Here is a 20,197-nt window from a genome sequence, read left to right as displayed (position 1 = left end):
AAAGGCATCCAGTCATGGCATCCACTCTGTCCATGCATATACCAACACAAAATGTCCAATTCGGTTTTCCTGATATGTAATCATTCTAAGACTTGAATAGTTCTGCAGCTGTGGTATTCATTAGCAACAAAAGTACACATAACATATTCTCATGCACATCCTCCTGAAAAAATATATTGCACTAAAACAAGCATTGTTGCCTTATTGTCAACATCGGTAGACTCATCAACCTGGATTGCATACCATGGTGACTCATCAAACCTCTCTAACAATTGTGCCTCAATACCCTCTGTTATTTCACCAATTCTTCTAGTTATGGTGCTAGCTGAAAGAGGAATATGTGCCACCTCTTGAACTGCAGCTTCTTCAAACAAATCCATGACAAATATCCTTAGCAGCAGGCAGGATCAAGTCTTCACCAACAGTAAAGGGCTTCTTAGCTTTAGTAATGCAGGTAGCTACTAAGAATGATGCTGTCAGTGCAGACACATTTAATGAAGTGGTGGCCTTCAATAATTGCTTCTGTTCTTTGTGTTCACGTGTTTTGCTTTTGGAAAAACTCCAAAGACTTGTCTTTTAATGCAGGGTGCTTGGTCTCCATGTGGTGAAGCAGTTTTGAAGGTTTCATGGCTCTGCTCGATAGTTGGTCACCACATATTATACAAAGCAGGCTTGAAGAATATGAACTCCCCGTTGCAGTGATGCTGCAATTTAAGTAGGACTCTTGGCATTTTCTTTCAAATGCAGCCTTCTATTTGTTGGCAGTCTTAGAGAGAGTCTTCTGCTGTTTCATCATTGGGTCTTTCCCCCTTTTCAAAGAAGCTCTCCAGTGACATTTATTTTTTACTCATTTTGGTTAGGGTTAGCTTGTGTGCTTACCAAAACTGACTGAGACAAGTGCACTGTGGGAAAGAGGTGCCGATGGAAGTGGTAAAATAATGGGCAGGCCATACGCAGACTAAAATAAGGGTCAGATTCTGACAAAGCCTGCCACCAGATGCAGCTGTACCATTGAAGTACATCAACTCACTTGCCACTTTAAAGCCTGCCACCAGATGCAACTTGTCACTTGCCACTCACAGATAAGGTTTTAATATGAGTCTGTCAGCAACTGATTTATTATAGTCTCTGTGCAGTCAAGCCTCTCTGCTAACGTTAATCTGTATTTGCAGCTACTCCCCAGGGCTAGCAACACTACCTCAGCTCTTCCTCAGATCATCAGGCATTAGATTCTCATAAGGGGCTCACAACCTAGATCCCTTGCTTGTGCAGTTCACAATAGGGTTCACACTCCTATGAGAATCTGATGCTGCCGCTGATCTGACAGAAGGCAGAGCTCAGGTGGTAATGCAAGCAGTGGGGAGTGGCTGTAAATACAGATGAAGCTTTGCTAGCTTGCCTATTGCTCACCTCCTGATGCGCAGCCTGGTTCCCTGGGGCTTGGGGACCCCTGACTTATTCCACAATTATTTATAAAGTGTCCACTATTGCAGGCACTGGGCTATGCACTCAGCCATAAAGATGTACAAAAATGGGCTTGTTTTGGTCTATGAGAAGTTTATAATCTAAAGAAAAGAGTCATGCCAAAAAGCAGTTACCATCCTGTAAGATTTAAATTTGACAGGTGCATCTGAACATGGAGTCAAGGAGCCCCTCATCTGTCTGAGAAATCTTCGAGGAATACAAAAGCGTGGTGACAGGCAAACTAAAACTTGAAGAATGAGCAGAAAATCAATCCTCTAGATTGGGCAGGGGAAGCAGGTAGGAAAAAGGGCATAGCAGAAGGGAAGAAAAATAGAATAAAAGGCATGAAGGCATGAAATAACATGGTGGATCTGAGGAAGAGACCATTCAGGATGGCCACGGTACAGCCATGTTGGAGAGACCAGCGGAGTGTGAAGCTGCACAGATGAACAGGCAGGGAAGAAATGCTCCTTGACTAGGGAGCATTGATCCTGGAGATTGTGGGGAGCCACTGAGGGATTTTAATACAGAAGAGGCATGATCCTATTTGCACTAGGGAAAGGTGACTGTGGCCTAGATGTGGTGGAAGTAATTCACAGGTATAAAAAACAGAGCAGGGGTACAAGTTGGAGACTATCCCAATAATTCGCTCAAGATACTTTGTGTCTGACCAGCTCTATGATGTGAAGACGAACTCAAAAATATTCAAGAAATATGTTTGACCATTTGACACATCTTTTTCAACTTAAGAAGCAAGGGTTAAGGAGAAGGCAATGTCTAATTTAGGTTTCTGGCCAGGGAGACTAGCGAGATGATGTCATTAACTGAGAGAGAGAATATAGGAAGGTGAGCAGCCTCCTGAGTTTAGAAGAAAGAGGTGAGCCTGAGAATGAATATACTGAGGGGAAGTGTATATGGGAAACCCAGGTATGCTGGTCTAATGAGAAAAATCATAACCAACAGTTACCATGAACCCAGATGGTTCTAAGTAGTTTACATGTGTGGTGAGGCCTTTAACCCTTACGAAAATTCTACCTAAGTGTTATTATTTTCCTAATTGATAGAGAAAAAAAACAGACACAGAGTTTCAATAACCACCTCAAAGTCACATATTTAATAAGTGGAATAGCTAAGACTTGAACTCTGGCAGATGGGCCCCCAAACAGTGCTAGTAACCAGTGGACCACACCAATGTGAGCTATATGGTAATGGTGTTCCAGAGGGGACCTGGGCTGGAAATTCCCAAGTGGGAATCTGGGCTGGGCATCAGCATCTTCATGGCAGGATGAATTATTAGACTGAATGAGGTCATTCTGGGAAGCAAACTAGCAAAGGTCTGAGTATGTAACTGAAAAATATCAACATTTAAAAGTTGGGCCAACAGATTTCCAAAAAGATAACAAAAATGGAGTGATCAATGTGGGTGAGGCCACATAGGTGAAGCAATTAATTACATAAAATGTTACTGAATGCCTACTAAGTGACAGGTCTGGGACTGTAAATTGTAGTCCTTGTCCTTGCAGGTGTTTGTGGGGAGAGAACAGACAGACAAATGCTCAGCTACCTGATACAATGTGAGTAATAAAGGAGCTGTTTACAGGATACCACAGAAGCTCAGAGGAGGGAGCTCCTAAGTTACTCTGGGAAGTTCAAAGAAGATTTCACAGATATGGGAGCACTTGAGCAGATGTTTAAAAGAACAGGAGTTTACTTGATTGACAGAATGTGTTTATTTATTCTTGCATTGCTATAAGAAATATCTGAGACTGAGTAATTCACAAGAAAAGAGGTTAATTGGCTCACAGTTCTACAGGCTGTACGGAAGCATAAACCCAGCATCTACTTCTCGGGAGGCCTCAGGAAGCTTCTAATCATGTCAGAGGGTGAAGGGGGAGCAGGCATTTCATAAGGTAGGAGCAGGAATAAGAAAGAATGCAAGGTGCGACACAGTTTTAAACAGTCAGATCTCATGAGAAGTCACTACAGCAAGGACAGCAACAAGGGGAGGGCACTAAACCATTCATGAAAAAAATCCACCCCCATGATCCAGTCACCTCTCACCAGGCCCCACCTTCAATACAGCATGAGATTTGGGTGGGGACACAGGTCCAAACTATATTACAGGGAAATAAAGGACATTACAGTTAAAAGAGAAACATTGTGTTCAGTATCAATTAGGACTCATGCTTGTCAACAACTCACCCAAGAAACAACAGATTAATACGGTCAGAAGCAGGCAGGAATAGGCAATTTCATCTTGGTGTAGTGGCTCCACCATGCCATAGGATAGTAGACTCTCTCCATCATTTCTGTCTTCCATCCTTAGCATTTGGCCCCAATGCCACCTCATGGTCCCAAGATAGCTGCTGCACTTCCAGACTCCTATGTCTGGAATATTAGAGGCCCAAATGATTAAAAAAAAAAAGGGGGGGGGGGTGGCTATAAAGCTGAAGGGCGAGCTGAGTCTGTATTCTTTAATATTGTTTCTCAAACATTTCATGCCACCTACGCACAATCTCATGGCTACAGTTGGCTGCAGAAAAATGTGGAAAGGTGAGTATTTTTAGCTGGGCACATTGGTGTTCTTTTTTAGTGAGAAGAAAGAGAAAATGGGTGTCGGATAGGTGAACAGGCATCTACCATGCTGCTGTAGAAGAATTGTGTGTCTGGAAGACAGGAAAATCTGGCCCTAGTTGTAGCTATGACTTTAGCCCAGCCCTATAAAGGCTCTGTGTCTCGATTTTGTCTTACGTGAAAAATAGACATGAACTTCACCCATGTCACGTAACTATCACTAATATCTTCATAGAGGGCATATCACAAAATGCTTGGGATCAAAAGTAAAGAGCTTTGCCTATACATGAAGAAGGATTGTAATTTTCTGTTAATAATTTTGAGAAGGAGACTCAGGAAATGGACCACCACCTATTCAGAAAATGTTCTCTGAGGTACAAAAGAAGACACACACAATGTGTGTTTATCTCACAAGCAGACATTTTTAGCATATGCATCTAATGCCTTAGACTCTATTCCAATTGTTGAGCAGATAGGTGATTTTTTTTTTTTAGCAGACCTAGATAAAAGTGTGTATGTATTGTTGGAATGTATTGAAACCAGATTAAAGAATAATAATGCTATAAACACGAGGCTGTTATGCTGGGAGCCTGTCACTATGGGTGGCTAAGTAAGTGGTAATAGAAAGGACCAAGAGGAAGCTGATAATACCCATATCTGATGTGGAGGATGTAGTTCGTGAGGCTGCCTCCTCTAACAATCCCGTCTTCTTTCTTCATTTCCTGAACAATCCCGCCAGTGGCAGGGAAGGGAGCAACTGGCATTCTTGCTACCTGCCTGCTGAGCCAAGCCAAGATGATTAATTTTCATTTGCAGAAGGCTGAATTATCTCTGCCCCACATGCTAGCACACATAGTCCGGTAATTTATTTTTTCTTCCAACTTTATTTTAACATAGGTCCAGATGGGACTCTGGGCTAGCCAGTCAGGATTGCTAAATGGTTGTGTCTTTTGGGAATTTGTATGTTAGCCTGAAGATGCTGTTCAACAAATATTTATTATTAACAGTAATAACAGCTAACAATTATTGAACACTTACTTTGTATTGGACTTCAATGTGCATGATTTTACCAGTGATGAAGTTGAGGCATAGAGAGGTTGCATATGTTTCCCAATGCTTCATAACATTGGAGATGGGATTTAAATATACTTTCTCTCTGATTCTTGTACTCTTAACCACTGTGATATATGAGTGACCGGACCAAGCACCTACTATGTGGTATTTTTGACCATGAGAAGACAGACTTGTAAACAAGAATCACAGAGGCTCACTGAGATTTGTGTGGGAAGGTGACACAGAGAGAGGAACGACCAATTGTAGCAGGGAGGAAAGGAAAGATGATGAAGGTGATGCTGGTGCTGTGTATTACTGGACACCAAGTTAGGAGTCCTAAATGTCATCCCTTCCCCAATTTGAGTGGCTGTGTCACATTGGGCAAGGTGCCCTGCCTCTCCAAGCCTCAGTTTTCCCATCTGTAAAATGGAAGACTTGACTCAACCATCTAATTAAATGGTGGTGAGGCTTGGTAACTTTCTAAATGTCCCAGTTGGGTAAAGCTGGAAGAATTTACTGCTGTGAACTTCCTCTTATTCCACAGTGTAGTGGCTTATAACCACCCATGCACTGATGTGAGTGACCCAGGTTGACAGGCTGGGGTTAGAGGGCTGGACACTAGAGAGCCTGGCAACCTCCTAGGACTTTTAACTCAGCTTTGTTATTTTTTAAATCTTTATAGAAAACACGTATCAGTGGGGACAAATGTGGGTATTGATTGATTCATTCAATCAGCAAAAATGTACTCCCGCTGCATCGCAAGAGCTGTTCTAGGTCCTGAGGATATAATGGTCAACAAAATTGGCAGAACATCTTGCATTCACAAGGTTTATATTCTTGTAATAGAGGCAATTAAGATAAACAAAACACCAAATAAGCGGGAATTTGAGAAAATCTTGGGTATCAAGCCTTCAAGGCTCCTGTTTCTCTCATAGCTCACATCATCTTCCACCAAATCCACCACACTGAACTGATGATGATGCCTTGACAGTGTTAGGCTCTCCCTTGCTGCGGGTTCTTTGGACATGCGGTTCCCTCTTTCTACCCTCTCTGCATTGCCTCCTTACCTTAAAAATTCTTTCTCATCTCTAACAACTAAGCTTAAACGCCACTTCAAGAAATAATCCCTATACTCTTCCACATTTGCTCTGCGTTTCTCCTGTCATGGCATATATCATGGTATATTGGGTCTGCTGGAACCACCTTAAGAACAAGTCCAAGTAATAGAGATATTAAGTGATAATACAAATGTTATAAATAATTGCTTCCAATTTATAGCCTAGATGAGATTGAAATTCTTTTGGAAATGTGTAAATTAATAAAAACAACTAAAGAGAAAACAGAAAACCTCAAAGGCCTATATCTATTAAGAATATTGAATAAATAATTTCAAACCTTCCCCCAGAGAAAACTCCAGGCCTACAGGGCTTTGATGGTAAATTCTAACACAAACGTAGGGTATATATAATAACACTGCTACATCATTTCTAAAGAACCCATATAAACAAATAGCATCTCAAATCCTACCTCGCAAAAGAAAAAAAATTGGATTATAGACCTAAAAGTAAAAGCTGAAATTATAAAATTTCTTGGAACAAAAGAAAACACAGTAGAAAAATATTCATGACCCGGATGCAGGCAAAGATTTCTTTGAAAGTGAATCAAAACTGCACTAGCCACAAAAGAAAAGTATTAAAAAATTAAAGTTCTACTTTTAAAAAGGTACTGAATTTAAGAAGGGGAGTAACTATGTCAGATAATGGGTGTGTTAATTTGCTTGACTACAGTAGCCTTGTCACTATCTCTACGCATGTTGAAACATCATGTTGTATACCTTAGATACATACAGCAAAAAGATAAAAAGAAAATTAAAAATGCAAGCCACTTAAAGATTTATTATGTATATATCAGACAGAAGACTTGTATCCAAATTATATGAATAATTTCTATATCTCAATAAGAAGAAGAGACAAAAAGAAATCTAAGTGGGTAAAAGATTTGAACAGACACGTCCCCAAAGGAGATACATCAATGACCAATAAGCACATCTAAAGGGAAATGCACATTAAAACCATAGTGAGGCCTGCGTGCGGTGGCTCACGCCTGTAATCCCAGCACTTTGGGAGGCCGAGGCCAGTGCATCATGAGGTCAGGGGATTGAGACCATCCTGGCCAACATAGTGAAACCTCATCTCTACTAAAAATGCAAAAATTAACCAGTCGTGGTGGCGCGTGCCTGTAGTCCCAGCTACTCAGGAGGCTGGGGGAGGAGAATCACTTGAATGAAGGAGGTGGAGGTTACAGTGAGCCGAAATTGCGCCACTGCACTCCAGCCTGAGTGACAGAGTGAGACTCCATCTCATATAACAACAACAAAAAACGTAGTGAGAAATCACTGAACACTAATGGGAATCACTAAAATAAAACAATGAATAACTAAACGAGGGAAAAGAAGGAAGGAAGAAAGAAAAGAAACCTAGAAACATACACTTTGGTCCTACAGGGGGCAAGTGCAGCTCTTATCAGTTTCTGACGGGTGTGTGAAATGATACCAGAACTTCAGAGAAAGTCTGGTGGTTTCTGATAAAACTAACCATACACCTACTCTATGATCCAGAATTTCCCCTCCCAGGTAGTTCCCTAATAAAAAGAAACAAAAACATACATTCATAGAAACACTTGTATAAAAACACTTATTATAGCTTTATAGACCGGAACTAGAAATAGTCAAGATGTCCACCAATAAGAGGGTAAGCACATTGCAGTATATTGATACAATGGAATACTATTCAATAATAAAAAAGAATGAAATATTGATAATACAAGGACGTGGTGCAGCTGAAAGGCATTATGCTAAGTACGAGGCTTACAAAAGAAAGTATAGGTGGTGATTCCATTTATATGAAGTTCTAGAACAGACAAACTAATCTGTGGTAGAGAAACATCAGAAGTTGCTTTGGCAGTGGGGGTGGAGGGTGTTTCCTGGGAAAAGGCATGCGGGAATTCTAGAGTGCTGTAACACGCTATGTTTCGATAGGGGTTTGGATAACATGGATATGCGTATTTGTCCAAACTCAAAAAAAATACATTAAACATTTTTGTGTTTTATTGTATGTTAATTTTACCTTAAAAGAAAATATATAACAAATATTGCATTAGTAAATTAATTAAAATTGAAAGTTAGTAAAACGTCCTGATGTATTTAAAAGGAAGTTGACTGGTGTCTGCAATTTACTTTGAAATGTATGAAAAGATAAGGTAGACTGGTAGATGAATAGAAAACGGATAAATGGATAGAAACGTAATCAGGGAAGAAAAATCTGTTTTTTTTTTTTTTTTTTTGAGACGGAGTCCCGCTCTGTTCGCCGCAAGGCTGGAGTGCAGTGGCCGGAATCTCAGCTCACTGCAAACTCCGCCTTCCCCCGGGTTACCGCGCATTCTCCCGCCCCTCAGCCTCCCCGAGTAGCTGGGAACTACAGGGCCGCGCCCACCTCAGCCCGGCTAGCCTTTTTGGTATTTTTTAGAGAGATGGTTTCAGCCGGGTACCAGGATGGTCCGATCCTCCTGACCGTGACGCGCCGTCTCCGGCCTCCCAAAGTGCTGGGATTACAGGCATGAGCCACGCGCGCCTGGCCGGAAAAAAAATCTTAATGATAGAGTCTAGGTTAGGTACTGTGAAAATCTTTTAACTTTTCTTTATGTTTGAAAAATTATATAATAAACTGTTGGAAACAATTATGCTGAGCCTATGAAGCTGGACACGAAAGAGAACATGCTGTATAATGAGTGACCAATAAGCACATCTAAAGGGAAATGCACATTAAAACCATAGTGAGGGCTGGGTGCGGTGGCTCACGCCTGTAATCCCAGCACTTTGGGAGGCCGAGGCCAGCGCATACGAGGTCAAGGGATTGAGACCATCCTGGCCAACATAGTGAAACCTCATCTCTACTAAAAATGCAAAAATTAGCCAGTCATGGTGGTGCCTGCCTGTAGTCCCAGCTACTCAGGAGGCTGAGGCAGGAGAATCACTTGAACAAAGGAGGTGGAGGTTGCAGTGAGCCTAGATCACGCCACTGCACTCCAGCCTGGGCATATGAAGTTCTAGTAGACTCAAAACTTGTCTGTAGTGATAGGCCTCAGATCAGTGGGTATCCGGGCTGGGAAGCAAGGAGAGTTGATAGAGAAGGGGCAAGAGAGAACTTTCTGGGGTGATGGGAATATTCTATGCCCTCACTAGTTATATGGGTGGATACATATAACAAAATGCTTCATACTGTTCACTTAAAATGGATGCACTCATTTATTGTATCTAAATTCTACCTCAATAAATTTGATTTTTAAATGCTCTCTTCTACTGTATAACCAAGTATTCTTTCCAACATTCATGTGCAGGTGGGGATGGAGCTGGGCATAACTAATACCTCCTAGGGTGTCCTCAACCTACAGAGATTCAAAGATTCAAACCTTCCCTATGCTCCTACTGGTAACATCCTTCAGCTGGCTCATCCCTAGTAGCACCAAGGGGTCCCATATTAAATGAGCGAGCATCTAGAGCAAGTCCAGGTTGGCCCTTTCTGTTCTTGTCTGCCCCACAGGGAAGGGTACTGGCAGTGAATAAAATCCAGCCTGGGTGAGCTGTGTCTGAGGAGTGGAGAGGGTGCTGGCATGCATCACCTTCCGGTATGCAGAAGTGGAAGCTGCCTGAAGACTCCTTGAAGGTAGGACTGGGGCACAGATGCTGAAGACGGGTCATCCATTTAGGGAACTGTCATGAGTTTGGAAAACATGTCCTTCAATCCACCTGTGCAATCACATGCTAAGAAAGAATGTGGTTTGGGGCTGGCTCCAGGTCAGGACATCATGTTGAGTCCTTCTGTGGCCCTAGAATGTTAATTCTCCTTTTCTCTTGGTCCTCTTCTCAGGCTCAGGTGGGTCTTATTTTAGGACCTCAAAACACAAAGGGTAAGACACCCTTCTGAGGACGGCTTCCACAGACTCTTTGTCCCGGATAAGAGAGACCACCTGCAGTAACCTCAGAATGCCCTACGTTCCCCCTGGCTTTATGTTTGAACTCTGAGTCTTTACTCTTTAACTCATAGACCTCAGCAAGTCTATGTTGTGTTCTGGTACCTTCTTTGGTGAAATGAGGGGTACAAATTTATTCTGTAATAGGACTCTTGATTCATTTCTTTACACATCTGTATTCCCAGGAGAGTGGCAGCTTTTTGAGGGTAGGGATAGTGTCCTGTTCATCTCTTACCTGTATATTCTAGCATAAGCTATGTGATGTTTACTGAATGAGCATAATGAGCACTTACTTTCTAAGCACTGCTCCATATATTAACTATCATTAGGGGACACAATAAAGAGAAGACATACTGTTTTTTCCTTGAGGAACATGTTCTCCTGTCATGATGATAAGACATTTCCACGGCAAACAATTAGGGAAAAACAGAAGTGAGTACAGACTTGGCTCCTGACTTTCTTACAGTCAGTCTCCCATTCATGCTCTGGGAAGGCGGAAAGCGGAAGTGATCTTTGCAGGCTGCAGATATTACGTGTGTTGTCATGGAGGAAGTATGGTTTGACCCAGTGCTTGGTGGATTGGTGAATTTCAGGTAGATATGAAGGAAAAGGGGAGCAATTCTGGGCAGGAGACCGGGCATAAGTGAGGCTTAGAGATGTTCATTATTACAGCCTGCAAGCAAATACTCTCCCCATTATTTTCTCATTTGCAGCTGCAATGCTGGACTCTTGCTATTTCTAATTTTTATGATGCAGGAAGTTTTAAAGAGGCGCTAATTTGTCTTGTAGATCATTATTTCTTTAAGAATAACTTATGGGATAGTATATAGACCAGGGAGCACTTTCTGCTGCAAAGAGATGATCAGGACTTTTGATCCTGGGTAACAAGTGCTAGATTGAGAGCCTAGAAACAAAGATTCGAATCCCAACCTACCAGTGTCTTGCTGTGTCCCCACCAGCAGGTCCTCTCTACATGCATCAGGCTTCTGGCCCTTCCTCTTTGGATGTCTTCTACATGTACACAGTTGGAGCATTTACTTATTTTGTTTAGGAAATCAACACAATTCCCTAAACAATCTGAGCAATTGTTTATCCAAATGAGACTCTGTCATCTCCAACAGAATTCGCATCTCAAATGCATTCCAGACTCCCTATTACTCAGGAATCTGAGTCCCCTTTTTCTCTACATTAGAAGATAGCAAAATGTTCTCTGAAATGGCAATGTGAAGAGCTGGGTTTGAATGTCTGCTCTATGAGAACCGTGACATCAGTCTTCCATCTCCGTTCTGCCATCTATAAACCCAGAGGGGAGGACCCAGTGATCCACCACTCACAAATCCCTGATACGCTTCTGTAACTTGCAACATGCTCAATTTTAATTTTTCCCTGTCTTGCCCTATACCCTGCACCCTTAGGAGCCAAGATTCCTCTCTGTTAGATGTTTTGCTTTGCCACTTCTGGAATTATTCTTAAAAATACTGTTTTGACTGTTCTCTTTATCCATGTTTTTCCCTCTGTGTGAAATGCCCTTTCCTCTCCTCTCTTTCTCTGCCTGCACCAACCTTGGTTACTACACTTATTATATTGTCCTGTAATTATGTCTTTAGGCCCTTATAAAAGTATCCAAATGTTTGAATGAGAAAATTGAACCTTTCCCCTTCTTGAAACATAGTCCTTAGTATTTTTTTCTACCACTGCACTACACTGCATACCTCTTGGGCAACTCTGCCTTGTCTCATTCTTCAGCATTACAAGTGCACACAGCAATACCAGACAGCACACAGAAGACACTTAAAAAATGTTGGTTGGAAGAATGACTACTAGCATTCCACTGTTTGTCACAGAACTCAATGTAATTATTTTAATTCAAGATGGAGCAAAGCGCAATTAAGACAGTCAAGTTGCTTTGCTGCCAAAAATATATTAAAATCCCAAACCGTAAAATAATTATCTTCTTGGCTTCCTTGCTGCTGTCGTCTATGATGAAAGCATGCTATGACAAGCACAGTAGCTCAGAAACAGTGGAGCTTGGTAGGGAAGGAAGGGTGTGGGTATTGAAACCAACAGTGAGGTGCAAATTTCAGCTCTTTCACTCACTTGAGAACTGATTTTGGACATGTTTTTGTCATCCATAAAATGGAGATAATACTCGTACCTGCCTCATCCAATTTTGTGAAGAACTAATGACTGAATCCATGTAAAGTGTTTAGAAAAATGCCTGGTACCACATGCACGCGTACGTTTATTGCGGCACTATTCACAATAGCAAAGACTTGGAACCAACTCAGATGTCCATCAGTGACAGACTGGATAAAGAAAATGTGTCACATATACTCTATGGAATACTATGCAGTCATTATAAAGGATGAGTTCATGTCCTTTGCAGGGACATGGATGAAGCTGGAAACCATCATTTTCAGCAAACTAACACAGGAACAGAAAACCAAACACTGCATGTTCTCACTCATAAGTGAGAGTTGAACAACGAGAACACACATGGAGACAGAGAGAGAAACACCACACATTGGGGCCTGCTGGGGGGTGGGAGGCTGGGGGAGGGATAGCATTAGGAGAAATACCTAACGTAAATGATGAGTTGATGGGTGCAGCAAACCAACATGGCACATGTATACATATGTAACAAACCTGCACATTGTGCACATGTACCCTAGAACTTAAAGCATAATAATAAAGAAAGAAAGATGTCTGGTACAGGGCAGTACTTACAGTTAAATGTCAGCTTTATTCCTGAGCCCTCTGTTCCCGAAGAGTCCATGGGACAGAAGAAAGAAAAAGGTGGCAGAGTTCTGGGGTGTCTACAGCTCTGAGAAAGCAAGAAAGCAGATATGTGAGCAGCACTAGGACAGAAGGGAGCCAGGAGGCGATCTCCAGTCTGAGTGTGTACAATGGGTTATCCCCAGCTTAGTTTCAGCCACACTCCCAGTTCCCCACAGAAGAACTCATGTGCCAGTGTGTGCAAATGCCATGTCCTAAGGCTACAGTGGTGAACAGGCTCATATCTGGGGATAATGTGCATTTGCACTATAAGTGGTAGGCTATGGCTACTGACCAGATTCTCATAAGGCTGGTCTTATCTCCAAATGCCTCACTCACCCACGAATCCTTCCTGGTATTCATACTATTCTTACTTTACATATAAATAAACTCCATGATAGCAAAAATAATGATAGCCAACATTTACTGAGTGTTTATAATTTTCTAGATGCAGAATGTCTTCTATGAACCATCTTATTTAATCCTTAAAAGAAGCCCATGGACTGGGTGTGTTGGCTGATGTCTGTGATCCCAACACTTTGGGAGGCCAAGGCAGGCAGATCACGAGGTCAAGACCATCCTGGCCAACATGGTGAAACCCCGTTGTATTAAAAATACACAAATTAGCTGGGCATGGTGGTGCATGCCTCTAGTCCCAGCTACTTGGGAGGCGGAGGTAGGAGAATTGCTTGAACTCAGGAGGCGGAGGTTGCAGTGATCCGAGACCCACCACTGCACTCCAGCCTGGTGACAGAGCGAGACTCTATCTCAAAATAAAATAAGATAAGATAAAATAAAATAAAATAAAATAAAATAAAATAAAAAAGGAAGCCTATGGAGCTATTTATAAATAAATATAATTCATTTTATAAATGAGACATTGAGACACAGAATCTATGCTGTCCTGGTGATGGCTCACACTGAGTTGCAAGAGCCAAAACAAGAGGACAGAGTTTTAGAAATTTTGTGGGTTAGTCGTTAAGTGCAGCTGTTACAAATTAAATTATATAAACTTTCAATTAAATGAATTATATTTAAAATGGAAGCAAGTATTCAAAACTCGTAACTTTCTAGTTATTTTACTACATTTCACTATTATGTATACTTTTGAGGATATTTCTGTTAATTTTGTCTGTGTGGTAAAAATACTAGAAAATGGTATGATACTGCATACCACTTCTCACTGGTACCATGTTGGTACTTTAATGTAGGCCATAGTGAAAGTATTTACACCATGGAAAATGGAAGATGCTACTAGGCAGAGCTAGCTTGGTTTCTCTCTCCTTCCTTCCTTCCTTCCTTCCTTCCTTCCTTCCTTCCTTCCTTCCTTCCTTCCTCCCTCCCTCCCTCCCTTTCTTCTTCCCTCTCTCCTTTTCTCTCTCTTTCTGTCTTTTTGGAAAACTGGTCTTACACATTTACTAGCACACCACTGAGCAGAGAGGTTAAGTAACTTGTCCATGGCCTTCCCTCTGAGTATTAAGACAAAGATTTAAACCCAGCCATTAACTCCAGCAACCATTCTATTAACCACATTCCTAGAAGACTAATACTGCTTATAAACAACCAAGTATGTGTTTCATGAACCCACTTAATTGTTACCTGTCCTATACCCTATACCTTCTCTGATTTTTCACCTAGCTCTCCTCAACTCATAGAAATGTCTTTTCCTGGTATTCTCTCATCTACCTCAGGTCCTTAGTAATCTCTAAACTCTGGCAGAGTAGGGCCTGCGGCTCTGTCTGATTTATCATTGTAATCCACCTTTCTAGGATAATGCTTGGCACTATATTCAATTTTTTTTCTTTGTACAGGGAATAAAAACAATTAATTATGTGCATGTATTATTTCTCCTTCTGGAGTGTATGCTCCTTAATAATTAGTTCTATGATTCATTTCTAAGATCAGCAGCCCAACACCAGGCACAGAGCCACATATAGATTAAATACTCAGTAGCTATTTGTTTTAGTAAAAGTTACCAGGATTCAGGGATCAGCTTTTTTTCTTATAGCAAAGCCTCCTGAGAGCAGGTTTTGATGAAATTGGAAGAAGACTAGGAAAATTCAGGACCCCAAGTTTGAAACTGTAGGATGACCTTGGTCATGGTGTAGGGGCGGATAGCCCGAGACATAGAGAATGGACAATATGTATAAGGGTATGATTGAGATTTAATGGGGTAAAGCACACTGGAAGGGTTGGCTGTGATAGCCACCTTGCCTGTCTTCTGCTTTGTTGAGGCTCAGCACTTCAGATAGCTAAGAGCAATGATGTCTGTGTATGTGTTTCACATTAAAACAAAACGTAATTTGTTGTGGTGAAAATAACCCTAGCTAGAGCCCAAGGAGACCTGCATTTGAATCCTGGATGTGTTAGATTGCCTTAATGATCCCAGTTTTCTTCCATGTATTCACACCTTTGTCATATTCCTGTTCTGATTCTGGGCTCATCTATTTGACCTACGTTAGCCAATAAAAAAGTAACCATGTTCCAGTTATAATATTTGCTTTGTCCAATCGAATGAGACAGAAGTAATCATATGCCAGCTCCAAGACCATGTGCATGTTTCATTGTTCCATTAACTGTGCTATCACTATGAGAAGGACTTTCCCTGATGATCCCAGCAAAAGGATGAGAGACACATAGAGTAAACTCAACCACAGTGGAAACCAGCCCAGATCAGCCAACCCCTGGCAAACAAGCAGACTTTCTTTCTTTTCTTTTTTTTTAAGATGGAGTTTCGCTCTTGTTGCCCAGGCTGGGGTGCAATGGCGTGATCTTGGCTCACTGCAACCTCTGCCTCCCAGGTTCAAGCGATTCTCCTGCCTCAGCTTCCCGAGTAGCTGCGACTACAGCCATGTACCACCACACTCAGCTAATTTTTGTATTTTTAGTAGAGATAGGGTTTCCCATGTTGGTCAGGCTGGTCTCAAACTCCTGACCTCAGGTGACCCACCTGCGTCAGCCTCCCAAAGTGCTGGGATTACAGGTGTGAGCCACCCCAAACCTGCAGATTTGTTACAAATCATAAATGATTAATGTCTAAGTGGTTGAGTTGTGGAGTGGTTATATAGCAATAGCTAACTGACACAGTGGCCCTTCAGTCTTGGTCAGCTCTGACTGCCATATCATAGGTCAGGTGGCTTAAACAACAGAAGTGTATTTTCTCACAGTTGCAGAGATTGGAAAGTCCAGATCAAGGTGCCAGCCAATTCAGTTCTTGGTGAGAGCTGTTTTTGTGGCTGGGGGATGGTTCGTTTCTTGCTCCATGCTCATACGGCCTTTCCTCAGTGCATGCATTCAGAGAAAGGGCAAACAAGCAAGATTTCTGGTGTTTCTACTTGGAAATGGGATGGTAATCCAAACGGATCAGGGCCCCATCGTTATGTCCTCTTTTAACCTTAATTACTTTCTTAGAAGACCTGTCTTCAAATATAACCCCACTAGGGGTTAGGGCTTAGACACAGAAATTGTGGGAGGACATAAACATTTGGTCCATACTACCTCCCTTAGGATTTTTTTACTCATCTGAAAGATAAGGGTGTATGGTCATAATACACATCCAGTAAATACTTAATGAATCAAGAATATTGGACAATATATTTCTAAAAAACATTTCAGGATGGCTTTTTCTTTTTTTGTTGCCATAAAGGCATCTAGAATTGATACAAGAGGGAAAAATGTCATCCTCTATTCTAATTAAACTGTCTGCAAGTAAGGAGGGGCATAGAGATGCCTAATATTTAAATACACGCAAGTACATTTAAGATTATTGAGCAGGGAACTCAGCTATTCCATTCAATTGTTCCTTCAGGTCCTAGATCAGCACTTGGCATAAAGTAGGTAATTCAATTACCTACTTTATTGAATTGAAAAAAAGTTATCGAATTGAAAAAAAATGACTGAGGTAATGAGTCAATCAGGTCTTGTGCCTGCCTACAGCTGTCCTCAAAAAGTTCAGGGAGATGAGGCAGGATACAATCTGAATCATGGGAAAGAACGGTCCTCTGCTTGACTAACAGGAAGTACAATGATGAAAACAGAGGAGGTGTTGAGCTGTCCTGATGGCTCAAGAGTTGCCTTGGGGCAGTCCACTGGCACCTCCTTCCTGTTCCTCCTTCGTGATTACCATGCCATCCCACAGCATGTTAACTGCAACTGATTCCAAACCACACTGATGTTCACCGTTTGTTCTCCAAACCTAATTGTGCTTGTCCTCAGTATCTGCCTGATTGTTCAAATGAGAGATGAGTCATCTCTTGCTTCTTTACATCCTACTCAATGGAGCCCACAGCTCCATTTCCCCACTGAAATGACAAAATCCAATTTGACCTTAATTGTAGCCACTGAGCTATCATTCGCTGGGGAGTGACCATGGGCCAGGCAGTGCTCGAGAGGACTAGTCTAAAAGATCTCATCTAATCCTCATCATGACCTTACGATGTGAGTATACGCTTTATATCATATTGATTAAATCGGGACTCAGAAGGGTTAAGTGACTTTCCTGGGGACACAGAGTTGGATAAAGGGATTTGCACCTAATCTGATGAATTTTAAAAACCCTGTCCTTTCCACATTGTCAAATTATCTTCAGTCCAGATACTTTCTTTCTCTTCTTTCTCCATTGTCTCTGTTCTGTGGAATCAGGCATTCACCTCTGCCCCCATGGTACCTGCACATCTGTCTACTATAGCTCTTATCATATGAGATGATAATTATTCACCTGCTTGACTAGTCTATCACTCTGCTAGCAATGTCTTATTCTCCCCTCTGTTCTGTATTCTCAGGTCTTTGTCAGATATATAGTACCTGTTCCATAAATACTTTTAGAAATCAATTAAATTCCTTCATGTCTAATTACCAAACCTGTTATCTTTCACAGAGTAGAGGGTTACATCTGACATAAACTGTGAAGAAGAAGACAATCTCCCCTATCAGCCCATTATTTTCTGTAAGAACAAGCCTAGTTAACCACCCCCCACCCCCACAAAAGGGCCAGGGTTCTCTTCAGGTACTCCTGCTGTGAGACAAGAGTGGCAGAACGACTCCCACGCCCTGACAATTGGAAGAGGTCAAGCTCCCAAGGTGCCCATCTGCTCCCATGGGTTTGGCCTGCCAGGGAAGAGCTCAGCAAATCCACCTGAAAGAGGGTGAAGGGTAATGAAGTCAGAGTGAGTGTTGGCTGATTGCCTGATTCCAGAGATTTACCCTCTTCCAGATGCTAGAAGCATCTTCACCCCATTTTCTTACTGCATTTTCCAGGCCTTGTAGTTACAGTATATTCTCTTTTAAAACAAACACAGATGCAACCCCATCTTTGTCAGTGCACAAAATGGCGCCCTACAGCCTACTGGTGTTCTGGCTGCAGAAAGCTCTGGGCATGCAGCAGTACCATGTGGCCTCAGTCCTGTGCCAACAGGCCAAGGTGGCGACGAGCCACTCTGAGTCCAAGTACATCCACTATGACCTGCTAGAGAAGAACATTAACATTGTTCGCAAACGATTGAATAGGCCTCTGACCCTCTCAGAGAAGATTATGTATGGACACCTGGATGACCCTGCCAGCTAGGAAATCGAGTGGGGCAAGATGTACCTGCAGCAGCGGCCAGACAGCGTGGCCATGCAGGATGCGACGGCCCAGATGGCCACGCTGCAGTTCATCAGCAGCAGGCTCCCAAAACGACTGTGCCGTCCACCATCCACCATGACCATCTGATTGAGGCCCAGCTCGGGAGTGAAAAAGACCCACGCTGGGCCAAGGACATCAACCAGGAAGTTTATAATTTCCTGGCAAATGCAAGTGTCAGATATGGCGGGGGCCTCTGGAAGCCTGGATCTGGAATCATTCACCAGCTTATTTTGGAAAACTATGAATACCTTGAGGTTCTTCTGATTGACACTGACTCCCACATCCCCAGTGGTGGCAGCCTGGGGGGCATCTGCATTGGAGTTGGGGGTGCTGAGCTGTGGGTGTCATGACTGGGATCCCCTGGGAGCTGAAGTGCCCCAAGGTGATTGGCGTGAAGCTGATGGGCTTCCTCTCCGGTTGGACTTCACCCAAAGATGTGATCCTGAAGGTGGCAGGCATCCTCACAGTGAAAGGTGGCACAGGTGCAATCATGGAATACCACGGGCCTGGTGCAGACTCCATCTCCTGCACTGGCATGGCGATAGTCTGCAACATGGGCGCAGAAATTGGGGCCATCACTTCCGTGTTTTCTTACAACCACAGGATGAAGTAGTACCTGAGCAAGACCTGCCGGGCAGACATTGCCGATCTAGCTGATGAATTCGAGGATCACTTGGTGCCTGACCCTGGCTGCCATTACGACCAACTAATTGAAGTTAACCTCAGTGAAGTGAAGCCGCACATCAATGGGCCCTTCACCCGTGACCTGGCTCCCCCTGTGGCAGAAGTGGGCAAGGTGGCAGAGAAGGAAGGATGGCCTCTGGACATCTGACTGGGTCTGATTGGCAGCTGCACCAATTCAAGCTATGAAGATATGGGGCACTCAGCAGCTGTGGCCAAGCAGGCACTAGCCCATGGCCTCAAGTGCAAGTCCCAGTTCACGATCACTCCATGCTCTGAGCAGATCCGCACCACCATTGAGCGGGACGGCTAAGCACAGACCTTGAGGGATGTGGGCGGCATCATCCTGGCCAATGCTTGTGGCCCCTGCATTGGCCAGTGGGACAGGAAGGACATCAAGAATCAGGAGAAGAACATAACTGTCGCCTCTTACAACAAGAACTTCACGGGCTGCAAAGACACAAACCCTGAGACCCATGCCTTCGTCACATCCCCAGAGACTGTCACACCCCTGGCCATTGCAGGAACCCTCAAGGTCAACCCAGAGACCAACTACCTGACAGGCAAGGATGGCAAGAAGTTCAAGTTGGAGGCTCCTGATGCAGATGGGCTTCCTCAAGCAGAGCTCGACCCAGGACAGGACACCTACCAGCACCCCTGCAAGGGCTACCACTGATCACATCTCGGCTTCTGGCCCCTGGCTCAAGTTCCATGGGCACTTGGAAAACATCTCCAACAACCTGCTCATTGGTGCCATCAACATTGAAAATGGCAAGGCCAACTCTGTTCGAGTGGTTCCGTGCCGGCAGTGCCCTCAACAGAATGAAGGAGCTGCAGCAATGACGGCGGCACCTCCTCACAACCCCCTCCCCACCTCACGCAGCGCTGGCGTCATGTTCAAGTTCAGCTCCATGTGAGTCATCAGCGCCACCAGCCATAGCTTCTTACTCCAAGATGGCGTGACCAGACATGCTTCCTGCTCCCCACTCAGCCCACGAG

General features: G+C 43.1%; 1 pseudogene; it reads left to right on the top strand.

The window, feature by feature from the left end:
- Positions 1-18,220: 18,220 nt before the first annotated feature.
- LOC108540857 (aconitate hydratase, mitochondrial pseudogene) lies at positions 18,221-19,874 on the top strand (annotated as a pseudogene).
- The last annotated feature ends 323 nt before the right edge of the window (positions 19,875-20,197 follow it).

This window comes from Rhinopithecus bieti, unplaced genomic scaffold, assembly GCF_001698545.2.
Source record: "Rhinopithecus bieti isolate Rb0 unplaced genomic scaffold, ASM169854v2 scaffold_19737, whole genome shotgun sequence".
Lineage (NCBI taxonomy): Eukaryota > Metazoa > Chordata > Mammalia > Primates > Cercopithecidae > Rhinopithecus > Rhinopithecus bieti.
This window is presented reverse-complemented; position numbering and strand designations above follow the sequence as displayed.